This window comes from Elgaria multicarinata, chromosome 4 (genome assembly GCF_023053635.1).
Source record: "Elgaria multicarinata webbii isolate HBS135686 ecotype San Diego chromosome 4, rElgMul1.1.pri, whole genome shotgun sequence".
Classification (NCBI taxonomy): domain Eukaryota; kingdom Metazoa; phylum Chordata; class Lepidosauria; order Squamata; family Anguidae; genus Elgaria; species Elgaria multicarinata.
Genome location: NC_086174.1, coordinates 105,902,946 through 105,918,290, shown reverse-complemented (window position 1 = coordinate 105,918,290; position 15,345 = coordinate 105,902,946).

Sequence of the window (15,345 nt, the reverse complement as noted above, 5' to 3'; positions counted from 1 at the left end):
CAAAGGATGCTGGAAGACTGGTCTTTGGTCATAAAGGGCCATGCACAATCTGAGAATCACATCCTATCATGCCATTGAAAGAGATTATGAAGGGCCCCTCTTGAATTGTGCTGCTTGAGATAGCAAAATATCTTGGCCTGGCCCTCAACCAGAGTCAATGAATCCATGTTCTCCTTAGCTCATTCCTAGCTATCCAGAAGGAAGTCCCAATGAAATCACTGGGTTTACTTCCAAACAAATATGTTTTGGAGTCCAGCCTTATGGCAGAATTGCAAGGATAGCACCTTGTATGTCTTCAAGCTGGTAGCATAAAAAGCAACATTTTAAATATACAGCACATCATTATGCATGAAGCTTATGCAGTTTTGAGTCTCGCTTGCCTTATTCTAAACAACACATTACAAATTGCTATGACATAACTAATTTCTAGGTTGTGACACAACTTCTTTTTAGAGTGCTGTTTAGATTAAAGAATAGTTTACATTCATACACTTGGCACAAAGTCTGGCATAGATTCAATCATTATTCTACACCTATTACTTAGTAGTAATAACTGGAACTGAGTATAAAGAATTGATACACTTATTATTTGGGAAAACACAGGTTCTCGATTCAGTTCTTAATGGTAACTTAGGAAGTCCACATTTGGCTTTAGTTTTCTCTGTATGCTCAAATTGTCCCAGGGGTGTTCATATATTCTGGAACTTATCCCTAATAACTACACCTATTTGGGGGATGCCTTGTTAAAATGGATACAGATTTCGTCATGCTTCTAGTAGACCCACTGAGGACAATGGGGAATGTTAGTCATGACTCATTTAAGTTCCATTGATTTCAGTGGATCTACTCTAAACGTGACTTAGAGCTTCATCCCACGTAGAGCTTTATCGCTCCAGCATTATACTGTGCAATCACTGTGAATTGCATGCAAAGGACTCAGAAGTTTTACACCTTATAATCTGCTTTGATTGTGAAGTACTCCCATGCATCCTGCCTTAATTGTGCAATACAGCAAAAAGATTCACCATATTTAGCCCCTACATTTTGAGCATATCTTCCGAGATGCCACTGGGGCGCAGGAGCAGGATTTTAAAGAAATGCTTACATCTGTGTAAGCTTTAAAGATAAAGACACCAAAATTGGCACATTAATAGATATTAGGGAGAGCTTTAAGCATACCAAATTTGAATTGAATTGGGTCATCCGTTGATTTTTTAATGATTTTTTTACATTTCCCCCCTTTCAACTCACTTCCTGGTATGCAAAGCATCACTGCCTCCTGGTAGCAAAACCAACAACAACCGCACAAGCATTGCGCTACGGGGATAATCCAAAGGAAGCAGATACGTGTGATAAAGCTCGTACCTGTTTCCCTTGAATTATCCCTTACAATGCTAAGCTGTCGCCGTTGTTGTTGTTGCTACCAGGAGGCTAGGTCCTTTGCATACCAGGAAATGGGTTTAAGTGGGGAAATGTAAAAAAATCATTAAAAATCAGCAGATGACCCAATCTTATTCAAATTTGATATGCTTAAAGCTCTCCTTAATATCTATTACTGTGCCAATGTTGATGTCTTTATCTTTAAAGCTTACGCAGATGTAAGCATTTGTTTAATTTTTCTTCAAATCCTGCTCCTGCACTCCAGTGGCCGCTCGGAAAACAACAAATGATACACTTGAAAAATAGTAGCAAAATACGGCAAGGCTTTTGCCTTTGAAGCACAATTAAAGCAGGATGCATGGGAGTACTTCACAATAAAAGCAGATTATAAGCTGGAAAAATTCAGAGTCCTTTGCACACAATTCGCAGTGATTGCACAGTATAACGCTGGTGTGATAAAGCTCTTAGTCTAGATTCATCTCATAGTATTTTAGAATGGAAAACAGAATGGAAAAACTTAGAAACAACAAATCGGAGAGGCTATTTAACCTTTCTCCCCCTAGCTGTTTTTAAACTAAAAATCCCTCCCCCCTAAAAATTCCTCCAGGATGTTTTTCCATCATGGAGGAAAAGATACAGGTAGGTAAGGGCATATGATTCACAAATCACTTACTCTAGTGTAATTTGACTGTGAGATACCAGGATCCTCTTCATACGTCACACATCCTTACTGTTATGGAATGGGTGGTACTGCAAAATCTCCAGAAGGAATGTAATGAGGGGCCTACCGGTCATTTAATCCAATCCAAACCCCCTTGTTTGACTGAGGTATACACATGAAAACATCACTTGCCAATAAGGATCAGAATCAAGCAGGTATTGTCATGTCTAGCCCTGCTCCCCTTAGGTTGGGGGAAGGAGTTTCAGGCGATCAATCAGAATAAAGCTTTGTGGATTACTTAGCATGCCTCTTCATTGTCTCCCAAGAGGGCAGGAGTTCACGAGAAACACAACAGGTATATTGGTCCATTGTAGCAAATTTCATAGGATTCAGTAAAATAATGCCTTTATTAAGACCAACCAATCACGATATAGGATGTCTCTGATGTTTCCCAGAAACACCTCAGCAGGGATAGCTAGATATCAAAAATATTCATGAAGTGGGGTTTTCCTGTGTTTAAAATTTATGTAGTTGAAGATTTATGGCAGCATATAATAAATTATGCTGGTTCACTTAATGTAACTGCAGTGAAGCATTATCAAGTACAACTGCTTCTATTCATATGGTTTGTACAGTATAACATCTAGACAGAATGGAACAGATCTAGATTCTAAATGCATGCAGATACCTCTGTTCTAAGTCTAAAATACTCTGTTTTTAGAGTGTTTTGCCTTGGCAATATTTCTAGCACTGCAACCTATCCAGGAAACACCTGCCAAATGGTTTAATTTCCTAATGATACCACTTTTATCAACAGAATTTCCAGTTATGAGGTGTTACACTGTGATTATAAAGACACATATTGTTGCAGCAATTAATAGCAGTCAGTGGTCTAATTACATAGAATTATGCCTTGATATTTCAGCTTTGCAGAAACTGGATCCCCTAGATAGTCTGTTTTGATGTGTTCTTGTATTCCAACCCCATTAAGTATTTCACACATAGTTTTCACTTACAAAGTTAAAGACATTCCAGCTCTTATATATATATTTTGGCAGACAAGGGCAATTTAGTGAAGCATCTAGTTTTTATGAACGAGCTGTTTGGCTGCCTAACAAAGCAAAGCGAGGAAAAGAAATGCAAAAGCCTTCAATACTAGACTATGCCGATGCTTCCATTTAAACCAATCTCAGGTTTTTTTCACTGACTTTTCAGAAAGCTTATAGGATCCATTTCATTTGGGATATAGTTGAGAAACACTTTGTAATATGTAGAAAAGCCCTGCAGAATGTGGTACTTAATAAAAGTATATGAGATACCCGCTTGCCTGTTAAGTGTCACACATCAGGAGAAAACCTGTTGAAAGTGTTGGCCATAAGGTACCACCACCATATTGCACAGTATCAGAAGTCCATCACACCTACCTATCCCCCCACTTTGAGACCATGGTTTCCCCCTCTGTTTCCTTAGTGAGTCTAGTGCTGGGCACTTGCACATCTGTGTGTTGTGAGCTATTTCAGCTCATGTAACTTTTCACCTGTATTGCTACTCTGCTGGCAAAATCTCTTGCCCCGCCTCCTACATTCCCCTTCCCCCTGCAGTTAATTTTTTATGTATTTTTTTTAAAAAAAATTCTGCACAAATACAAAAGTACGGAGCCTCAAACAGCGCAATTACAGTAAAACAACACACTATGCTTTCCCATAAGATCATATTAAACAATATAAGTGAAAAGAAAGTATTATAATTAGTTTTTGGAGAAGTTTGTGGTCAGTGTTGCCATGGCAATGGGAAGCTGACATTGTCCGCAATGGGAAGCTGACATGTCTAGGAAACCTAGACATGCCTACTCAGGAGTAAGAACCATAGAGTTTAATGAGACCGAGTTCAGGCACTGACTGGTCAAATATAGTACAAGGACTGCAATATGCAGGACAGAGGAACAGCTTTATTAAGCACAGAAGGGGGAAAACCCCAGACTTTCCCTGCTCCAAAATAAGACGGAAAAGGGAGGGGAAGAAGCAAGATGAGTGCACGGACAGGGACAATGTCATGTGTGAGAGAACAAAGGCTAAAAGGTCAGTGTGGGCAGACAAGAAGATTGGGTAGGCCTAGGAAGCAATTCTTTCCTTCTTTTCCTGCCCACCCAACAGCTGATGAGTAGCAAGATCAGGAACAGGAAGGAGAACCTGGCGTCGTAACAAATTTTTTTATTAAAAATATTTTTCAACTTTTTTAAAAAAATAAAAGTATTTTTTTCAAGGGTCAAGAAAGGTTTGTGGGTGCCTTGGGGATCCCCACGGATGCACTGGCATTGAGGGACCCCTGGCCTGGATAGAGGATGCATCTATTGATTGGTCAGTTTGAATTTCCCTCTCTCGGAGTTGCCAGGTCCCTCAGAAATAGCTGAAGAAATTTTCCTTTATCTTCAAGAGGCTGGCAAGGAGTTAAGATAAGAGTTAACCACACTGTGGTGCCCAAGTTGACTCCCCAACCCCCATAAAGTGCCTTGGTAGGTTGTGTTTGTTGTTGTTTATTCGTTCAGTCATTTCCGACTCTTCGTGACTTCATGGACCAGCCCACGCCAGAGCTTTCTGTCGGCTGTCACCACCCCTAGCTTCCCCAAGGTCAAGTCTGTCACCTCCAGAATATCATCCATCCATCTTGCCCTTGGTCAGCCCCTCTTCCTTTTGCCTTCCACTTTCCCTAGCATCAGCCTCTTCTCCAGGGTGTCCTGTCTTCTCATTATGTGGCCAAAGTAATTCAGTTTTTCCTTTAATACCATTCCCTCAAGTGAGCAGTCTGGCTTTATTTCCTGGAGTATGGACTGGTTTGATCTTCTGGCAGTCCAAGGCACTCTCAGAATTTTCCTCCAACACCACAGTTCAAAATCTTCCTTCGCTCAGCTTTCCTTATGGTCCAGCTCTCGCAGCCATAGGTTACTACAGTTAGGTACATTTTAATTACCTAGTTTGAGGTTTCATTTTATTTTAAAAAGCAACTATTTCTGATGTTCTCCCTGCTTTGTCCTTGGATAAATATAATTCAATTGGAAACTGAAGTTGATTTAGTTCTTTTGCCTAGTCTGACATGGCTGATCTCAACCACATAGTGCATTCTATCACCGTTTTAAGAGCGGTCTGGAAAAGGGACCTACCCTTCTCCCTAGATATAAGCCATAAACCTGGATTCTCATGTGTGTAGGCTCAGCGTGATTATTAATTAGTTTACCTCTGAAAGATTCCACAAACCTTTCCCGCAGAGTTGGAGGTGCAGGCTCTTTATCATAGGGCTGCAATCAAATTAGGAACAATCCAATCAAAAGGCTTTCTGCTGAATTTTCCTGGCCCTAGCTGGGGTGACAGAGGAATGTCTTTTCCTATTAAGATACAGGGATCAAGGCCCAAAAGGCCCCATGACTGCCACCTATTGGAAAACAACAGGACTGCCCCCCCTTACAACTAATCCTTACAAGCAAGCATAGATGCCTGTAAATTTAGCAGATCTCCAAAGCACTAAGGTCCACACTTCTAAGATTCTTAATTTAGAGAATAGACCCCCAAAGAACAGCTTTCAACCTGCAAGCTCTGAAGCTCAGTACTGAGGAATTTGCCCCCGTGCAGGTGATTATATGACTGTAGCTTCTGCACTGCACATGCTCTGTGGTGTCCTTGCTCCCTGGTTCAGTCTCCCAATATATATATATATATATATATATATATATATATATATATATATCTTTAAGGGGAGGGAGGAACCGACATCCAGCTATCTTAAAGGGACAGTTACATGGATTACATAAGCAAATAGGGTCTGTGAAAGAAACATAGAAGAGGCAATAAGGAAAATAACCACACCTACTTTTTTGTCAGGTTTGCAACAAAGCATGTCTTTATTCTATATGCTTTCCATTTTTAAGTGAACCATTATATCTTATGTGTAGAGGTATAAAAACCATATGTGGGTAGCCCTGCCGTGTTATTGTGAAAGAACCAGAGGGAGAATAAGGTAGAAAGAGCATGTGTGAAATACATCATAAAAAGAAAGAAACCATCAAGAAAATGTATGGCCTGACCTTTTATTTTTTTTAAAGAGAGTTTCTGCTTGTTGAGCAGCCAATATACTAAGATTCTCTACGTGTAGTGATCATATGAAAGAGTGCATAGACTTTGAATATGTCTGGGATTTTTGATTTCATCTGTATTCCCTGGTGGGAATATAGTCTACTTGCATTATTTTCCACATGGAATTGTTACTAGATGAATACTTAGCTGTTTTTACCATTGCTCTATAATGAAAATTGGCTTGGACAACCCAGCAGAAATGAGTTTCTCCCTACAAAACAAATCTTATTAGGCAGGGCATCCATTTTTGTCTTTTCAATTCAGTACACATAGTGAGATGCTGTGTTGATGATTTAGGCTGCAATCTTATAACCATTTACTGGGAAGTAAACTCTGTACTGAAGTTAAGGAAACTTATTTCTGATTACATTCCTAATGGAGCATTTGCACGACAAATCACCATGATAAAAACATCAATGCCTGGTATTCAGCATATAACAGAATTCAGACCAGCTTTGAATCATTCGGGTAGTTTTGGTCCATGTGGAGTGAAATAGACAGAAAATAGGATGGAACAATTATTAGTATTTATGAAGTATCTTAAAAGTAATGTTGTACACAGATTAAAGAACAAGGCAGTCCCTGAGACCTATGATCTAAGTCAAGAAACAAAAGGAAAAAGGGATGGGGGCCGGCAGGTAGAGGAAAACAAGAAAATTTAGGCACCCATTCTTAAAATCACATAATAGTTCTTATAATGAGTAGCTTGAATGGAAACAATCCAGGCAGGAGAGAAGCAAAATGACCACTAAACTCCCAGCTGAACTGATGAAGTGGGTGGCGCTGCTGACCCATCCCTCCCTCTTCTGCAGGCACTGTTTAGCCTACTGTAAGCAAAGACAGAAATGTCTCCGCAATAGCCAGTGCTCTTTTGCACTGATAAAGGCAGTAGAGTCGTAGGCATAGTAGTAGTAGGCATGTTCCACCCTCTAGCATGGATTAGTATAATTTTAGTAGGCATTAAAAGCAAAGTATTGTGCTGGCATTAAAAGCAAAGCATTGTGAAACTGTATTGCTTATTCTTTATTTAAATAAAGCAGCTTAACTGCTTCCTTGTAAATGAAACAGCCAACTTTTTAAAGGTGAGATTCCAGTGCCCTAAATACCTGGCATGACAAGAAAAAAATGTCTTTCCAGTGGGGAGTTACATCAGCTGAATTCTTTTTGCTAGAATGCAACCATTAAAGGCTCAGGGAATCCTGCCAAAAACAAGCTATAATCCTATGTTTAGCTGATACTTAAATTGCATAATCAGTAAATTAACCAACTGTACCCTGCATTTATATACATATTACAACACTTCAAGAGGATGTTTTTCGGAGGCTGTTGAAATGGATGTGAACTTATTGTATCAGTATAACTAAAAATTAAAACAAAAGGCAGCCACATTTTTTTAAAATAGAAAATCATGTCATTATTTTGGTCATGTAACTGAAGCAAAGAACACTTTGCTCCTCTTTGATTTTTCCAAGTCTAAGAGTTGGGTTTTGAGACAATTGAAACCAATAGTTCTATGGCTCTTATCCCCAGTTTTCTTCAGCCAATTACACATATCAGTTTGTTTGTTCTGGCAGAAAAAGGAGAAGTGCATCCCATATTCACAACAGCCATAATCCTTCCCAGAGTTATATTTATATTCCATTGACATCCAGGGGATTTAAGCAATCTCTGCACAGGATTGCAACCAGTAGTGCCAAAAGCTCTTTTTCAGGTTCTCTTGGTGTGAGCGCTCTCTGTTTCAAAACCTTTGCTCAACAAGAACAGGTACAAAGAGATAAATAATAATTGGCATTAAGTAACACATAACATTAACTCTTAAGATATAAAATCACTTTTAACTAATTAATTTATGCAAATACTTTTTGTAGAACAATACGCTGAACAAAAACTATTCAATATGTAATCATTAAAAAATAGAATATGAAAGTTTCAGGTTATAACCAAGTATTTATTCAATAGCCTTATCTACACTTGATTTATCACATATGCATACTGCCAAAAAAGTTTAATGACACTAGGCTCTAAAATCTGCAATTAAAACTTTTACAGCTCAATCCTAGGCATGTCTACTCAGAACTAAGGACCATTGACTTCAATGGACTTTCTCCTGGTAAGGGTGTATAGGGCTGCATTTATTAGGCCCTCCACATGACAGGGCTCTGAAGAAGACGAGTGTGTCTGGAATAGGATGACCATATGGAAAGGAGGACAGGGCTACTGTATCTTTAACAGTTCTATAGCAAAGGGAGGTGTCTTTTGTATGCGTGCAGAACCTGGTGAAATTCCCTCTTCATCACAATAGTTAAAGCTGCAGGAACCCTGCCATCTTGTCTTCATAGAATCATAGAATAGTAGAGTTGGAAGGGGCCTATAAGGCCATCCAGTCCAACCCCCTGCTCAATGCAGGAATCCACCCTAAAGCATCCCTGACAGATGGTTGTCCAGCTGCCTCTTGAAGGCCTCTAGTGTGGGAGAGCCCACAACCTCCCTAGTTAACTGGTTCCATCGTTGTACTGCTTTAACAGTCAGGAAGTTTTTCCTAATGTCCAGCCGGAATCTGGCTTCCTGTAATTTGAGCCTGCTATTCAGTGTCCTGCACTCTGGGATGATTGAGAAGAAATCCTGGCGCTCCTCTGTGTGACAACCTTTTAAGTATTTGAAGAGTGCTATCATGTCTCCCCTCAATCTTATCTTCTCCAGGCTAAACATGCCTTGACCAGATACAAAAGAGGGCAGGGCTCCTGCAGCTTTAACTGTTGTGATGAAGAGTTAGGGTTGTGGAAAATTCCCTTTTCTACAAAACTGTTAAAAGATACAGGAGCCCTGTCCTCCTTTTCATATGGTCACCCTAGTCTGGAAGTATGCCTCTGAAATTCCCTGTTCTCCATAACCATCAGGAGCAGGAGCCCTGGCCTCTTCTGTATCTGGTCACCACACCATCAATTATATATTAAAACATGTAGTTGTAGTAATGATAGAATTAGCTGCAAGATGTGGGTCTGCAGGAAGAAGGAAGACAACAGGTGGGTGTAAACGGGCATGCTAGTTATGTGCTCACAAAACTTTCACTGAGAAGGGAATGGCATACAAACATTCTTCCCTGCGGGAGCCCAGAACACCAGTGCTGGAAAAATTACTGAGGTGGGTTTTTTTTTTATGCATTGCAAGCTATGTCCAACTTTGTATTAAGGAGGTGAAATGTGATGTGATAATTTTCTCAGCGTACTTTATTTGTTAACACAGTTATGACTCAGCTCTTCTGGCAAAACAACAAAGGAGGAGCTCTTCCCAATATTCATGTCCAGCTGTTCAGCTTCACCATCTAGGCTGTAATGTAATGACTCAGGAGGGTAAAATTAGGCATATCTGAAATTCTTCAGGGGGTAAGAACTGCTGTTTCCACAGAGTCTGAAAGAATTAGGATTTTTACCTGCGGTGTTCTTCATTCGGACAGACAGGAGTTTTAATGAGAACATTTCTTTGGTTTTCCAAAGAGTCAACGTAACAGGAAGAGCTAATGAATTTAAGAACATAAGAAAAGTCCTGCTGAATCAAACCAAAAGTCTACCTAGTCCAGCATTCTGTTCCCTCAGTGGCCAACTAGATGCCTGAGGGAAGACTGCAAGAGCATCCCCTATTTATGTTCTCCCACAATTGGTAATGTGCAGATCAAAAAATAAAAATGTAAAAACCCTGCAACTAGCTGATGTATCCAGCACAACTATTAGGGGGGTTGCAAACTTGTACATCACTCCCCAAAGTGAGGCCACATAAATAACAACAACAATAATAATAACAACTTCATGTGAGGAATTATTTGAAAAGGAATTGAGAATAGAACTGCCAGCATCATACTGCCTTTATCTAAATCTATGGTGCGACCACACTTAGAATACTGTGTACAGTTCTGGTCACCATACCTAAAATAAAAATAAAAATGTAGAACTGGAAAATGTGCAGAAAAGGGTAACTAAAATAAGGGACTGGAGCATCTCCCCTATGAGGGAAGGTTACAACAGCTGGGATTGTTTAGCTTGGAAAAAGGTAATGTGAGACATGCTTTAAATAAATAAACATGATAGAGGTGTACAAAATTATGCATGGTGTGGAGAATGTGGATTTGGAGACATTTTTCTCCCTCTCCTATAATACTAGAACCCAGAGTCATCCCATGAAGCTGATTGGTGGGAGATTCAGGATAGATAAGAGGAAATACTTCTTCACACAGTGCATAGTTAAACTATGAAATTTGCTATCAGAAGATGTAGGGATGGCCACCAATTTAGATAGCTTTAAAAGGGGGTTGGATAAATTCCTGGAGAAGGTTATCAATGGTCCTGATGGCTATGTGCTATCTCCAGTATCAGACAGTAAGCTTATATACACCAGTTGCTGGAGAACACGGGTGGGAGGGTGCTGTTGCACCCATGTCCTGGTTGAGAGCTGGTTGGCCACTGTGTGAACAGAGTGCTGGACAAGATGGACACTTGGTCTGATCTAGCATGGCTCTTATGTTCTTAGTAGATGTGTCGGTACTTTGACAGGCTTCTAAATGATACCTCTTAGTGCACTGAAGGATTGCAAAACAGCAGGCTTCTAGTCTCAGTGTAAGTTAAGACTCCTAACACTCCATTTTCTTTCATCTTACATATGGTTGGTGGTGTGAGACGTTCCATTTTAGCAACTCCCTACCCAGAACCAGCTAGGTATGGGCGGGGGGGAGATAAGTAGACATTTGGATTAACCCTATGGTTGAACTAGTTTGTGTTTTCATGATGCTTTTATATTTTATTTGTATCTTTTATTGGTGGACATATTTTTCTGGGGAAGCAATGTACAAACCAACCTTTTCCAACCTGGTATCCTCCAGATGTTTTGGACTACAACTATCATTCTCAGCCATTGGCCATGCTGAGTGGGGGTAATGGAAGTTGTAGTCCAGCAAAGTCGTGGGCACCAGGCTGAGGGAGAATAAACACATATAAATAAATGACAAAACCATAATGTGAACTATTATTTAGGGCAGGCGGGTGCCTTTGTTTGGCTGCAGTCATAGCTGAAGACTGCTGTGCTTGGTGCTGAAATTATGTTGTCCCCCAACCCATTAAGCCATCTGGTTCATGCTGATTTAATTCTTTTGAGTTTGGCCTTTCTTGTGGCTTTGATGAAAACTACAGTATGAAATTATTTAGAATGTAGAGCTGGGATATTCTTTCTTTCTTCATAATGCACGTGGGAGAGAAAGGAATGTTGTAAACAACCTTCTCTTATGTACTGGAATTCATTTCATCTGTGACTGTGTCTCCTAATTTAGAGCTATAAAGGAATTATGAGGGAAATTCTAAAGCACTAACAAACCTCATGAGAAACATTAGCTGTAGATGGGGTGGTCCACCAATATGTTTCTCAAACCTCTTTCTTGGAACCTTAAAGATGCAATCTATACACACCTAACCTGGGAGTGTATTTATTTATTTACAAAATTTGTACGCTGTTCCATATCTGAAACAGATTCCGGAGCAGTGAACATAAGAATTAAAACAGTAAAAGATACAAAAATTAAAACAACAATATCATACTACTACTACTACTACTAATAATAATAATAATAATAATAATGAGGCCTATTTGTTGACCTGTACTAAATTTTGGTCTTTTTCAGTCTGATTAGATTGTCCATGATGAGCTTTTGTCGTTTTCTGACTTGTGTGCCAAATATGATACACCTGCTACCGAGCGGCAATACTTGCAATTGCAACATTTGTTGGAATCTAGATTGGATCTGGCCACTTTTACAGCTTCAGTCTCCACTGTTATTGAAAACACTTATAGCAGCTGATCAGTCATGTCAACTCATTATTCCTAAATATACTTATTTTTAGTAACTAAATATGATATTTAGCGTCTAAGACAGGAATGGAATAGAGAACTAGATTACCCCATCTTGCCTAATCAATGGATTGTGGTTTTAGCGTTTGGGTTTAGTGGACTCCACAACATCTCTTTAATAAGGATTTGTCTAATTCACGTAATTGTTGGAGGTGTAATACACCTAATGCTTCTTTCAACCATATGTTTTAGCAATGCCTAATAGTTGCTGCCTTTTGGGAGAAGGTCATAATATGGATAAACTTTGTATTGGAACACTCTTTAATATTTAATAAGGTACATGTCTTCCTAAACTATTTACCGGTTTCCAAGTTAACATATGGTCTGTGCAAATGGATTTTCCAAGCCCTTTTGACAGCCAAAAGACTGATACTACAACATTTGAAGAATAAATGTTCCTATAATGCAATGGATTGAGGACCTAACAATGCTATCAACAATCAATTGAATGGGTGGTATATGAATAGAAAAATACTCATTAATAGAAAAATACATGTACGTTTAGTCTGCTTTTGTTGAAGCTTATGCATAATCTCTTTTATAGAAAGTTGTAATTAATGGAATGCTGGTATTTCATGCATGTGATTTTTCTGTCTCCTCCTCCTTTCCTCCCCCCGGATTTGTTTTATTTAATTTTATTAAAAATCACAATAAAACATGAATTAAAAACATGCATAGGATGGCATCCTAAATTATGTAAGGAACAGCAAACATTTCTCAGGTAGTTTATAAACAGTACCCCCAAACACTCAATTTCTTAAATGAACACTTTATATTCTGTCATTTGGACATACACTGTAAAATATATGAGTTGCTTCAAAAGAAGACATGTGGAAGGAAGAATAAAAGATACTTTCCTCACTATTATCAATTAGTCATCTGGGAACACAGATTCAGTGTGAAAGAAGATGTGTGTCATTAACGGTTCTGGTGAAAATACATACATACATGAAAGAAAATGACATTTTTAAACCTAGCGTGAAGAATTCAAATTACTCATGACCCTCCCAAGTTTTCTTGCAGCTTCTTCTGTCTTTTTTCTTAAGTCAGAAAGTCTGTTAAGGAGAAAAAGACGGAACAGCTGCACAATGTCTCCTATTGCTAGCAGTAGGAGCCCTTGGTCTGGAAGCACCCTTAAGTCTCAAACAAACTTCTTCACAATAGTTAATGAGACTGTTGCTGGACACCAAGTTTCTGCCAGTTTACTCTTGATGGAGCACCTTGGCTCAACCATTTTCCTTTTGGTCTGAAAGTAGCTAAAAGCACATCAAGCTGCACAAGGCAAATGAAGCCGTACATCTCCTGTTGACATGGCCAAGGGACTGAGCACCACGTTTGCTGAGGCAGGTGATGTTGGGGGATATGAGCATTTTGGTTGTGGTGTTCCAGTGGTGTTCCAGCATTTTGGTTGTGGTGTTCCAAGGAGGCTCATTTGGCGCTGAATGTGATATCTTTCAGAACCAGATAAAGATCTTTTTAACTGCTTTTTATTTAAGCCTTTAGATGCTTAGGCTGCAAGGTTATGCCCACTTTAGAAGACCTAAAGACGGTAGTGCACGCGCTGGTAACTTGGAGGCTCGACTTCTGCAATGTGCTTTACATAGGGCTACCTTTGTGCCTAGTCTGGAAACTTCAAGTAGTTCAAAATATGGCAGCCAGGCTGGTCACCGGTGCACCTAGAGGTGATCACATTACACCAGTTTTAAAATCTCTTCACTGGCTGCCAATTAGTTTCTGGACAAGGTATAAAGTGTTGTTTTTCACCTTTAAAGCCCTACATGGTTTGGGACCAGGCTACTTGCGGGATCTCCTTCTCCCATACAATCCGCCCCACACACTCAAGTCCTCTGGGAAGAATCTACTTCAGTCAGCAAAAACTAGATTGACAACTGTTACCCAGAGGACCTTCTCTTCTGCTGCTCCCAGACTGTGGAATGGCCTGTCGGAGGAGACTTATCAACTTAACAGTCTATCAGCGTTTAAGAAAGCTATTAAGACTGATCTCTTCCGGAAGGCCTATCCAGTGTAATTTTAGGAAGTTTTTAAAATGATTTTAGGATGTTTTAACAATGTATATTATGTTTTAATTCAGTTTTATGTATTTATATTTACTGTTGTTCCCTGCCTCGATCAGAATGGAGGAGCAGGTAAGAAATAAATGTATTATTATTATTAACAAGAAGTAAGCTGTATTGAACACAGTAGCACTTACCTCTGAGAACACATCTCTAGCTTCACACTGATTTATTTATTTTTAAACAGGAATATTTTTCTGGTTCTTACCATTCTATTTATTTTAATGTTTTTATTGATCTTTGTGTCCTATTGTTTTCAGAAAAACTTTGCTGTGAGCTGAACTGGTAGTCTTTTGGAATGAAAAGCAGTATAAAAATATTCCAAGGCTGCAATCCTAAACATTTATGAAGGAGTAAGCTCCCCCCCAAATTTAATGAAGCTTAAATCTAAATATGCATCGAATTGCACTGTCAAAATATACATATAATATTTAAAACAAACTTGACGTTTACAAAATATGCAAGGAGATTTTGTCATACTTGTCAGGGTCTAACACGTGGAACTCAACAAAGGACAAAAATGCCATTTGTACGTTGTCTAATTAAAAATCATGGGGGCCGCTAATGAAACCATTATTAAAAAGAAAACAGGAGTCTGGTAACTAAATATGCAAACCAAATGTTAACACATTAATTGAAACCCAGAGCTATGATATGCTGTGGTTTTCTTAGTGTGAATTATTCTAGCATGAACTGTAACATTTGCAGGTCCCAAGTAATAAACAAGAAGGATGTTAAGAAAAAGTGAAAGGTGTTTGGAGTGAAATGTTTGTTGTTTTTAAGTGATCTGAAAAGACTGTCAAGTTGTGTAAATGCACTACAAAGCAAATGCCTATTTGTTATTATATGGTGTCAGATCAATTTCAGGGGAGTATGTTAAAACAGCACAAAAGTTTGTTCAATTTGTTGTACAATAAAATTACTTTTGAAGGATTAAGCTTGGATACTGGAAGAATTCCAACTTCAATTAGGTATCTATAGCAATACTATATCTTGTATTTGTATTCCATCAGGAATACACAACAGTGTGCCCTTGTATTTCACAGGTATTCAAGGCCCAATAGGAGGTATAGAACAGGGAGCATTGGCAGTAGAGACTCAGGTATCTCCTGCTGTTAAAGTAAAACTGCTCTCACATGAATAATGAAAACTCCACTATCATGATGTCTTAAGACATCATGGAAGTTATGATGATCCTACACATGGGTTTTCATTT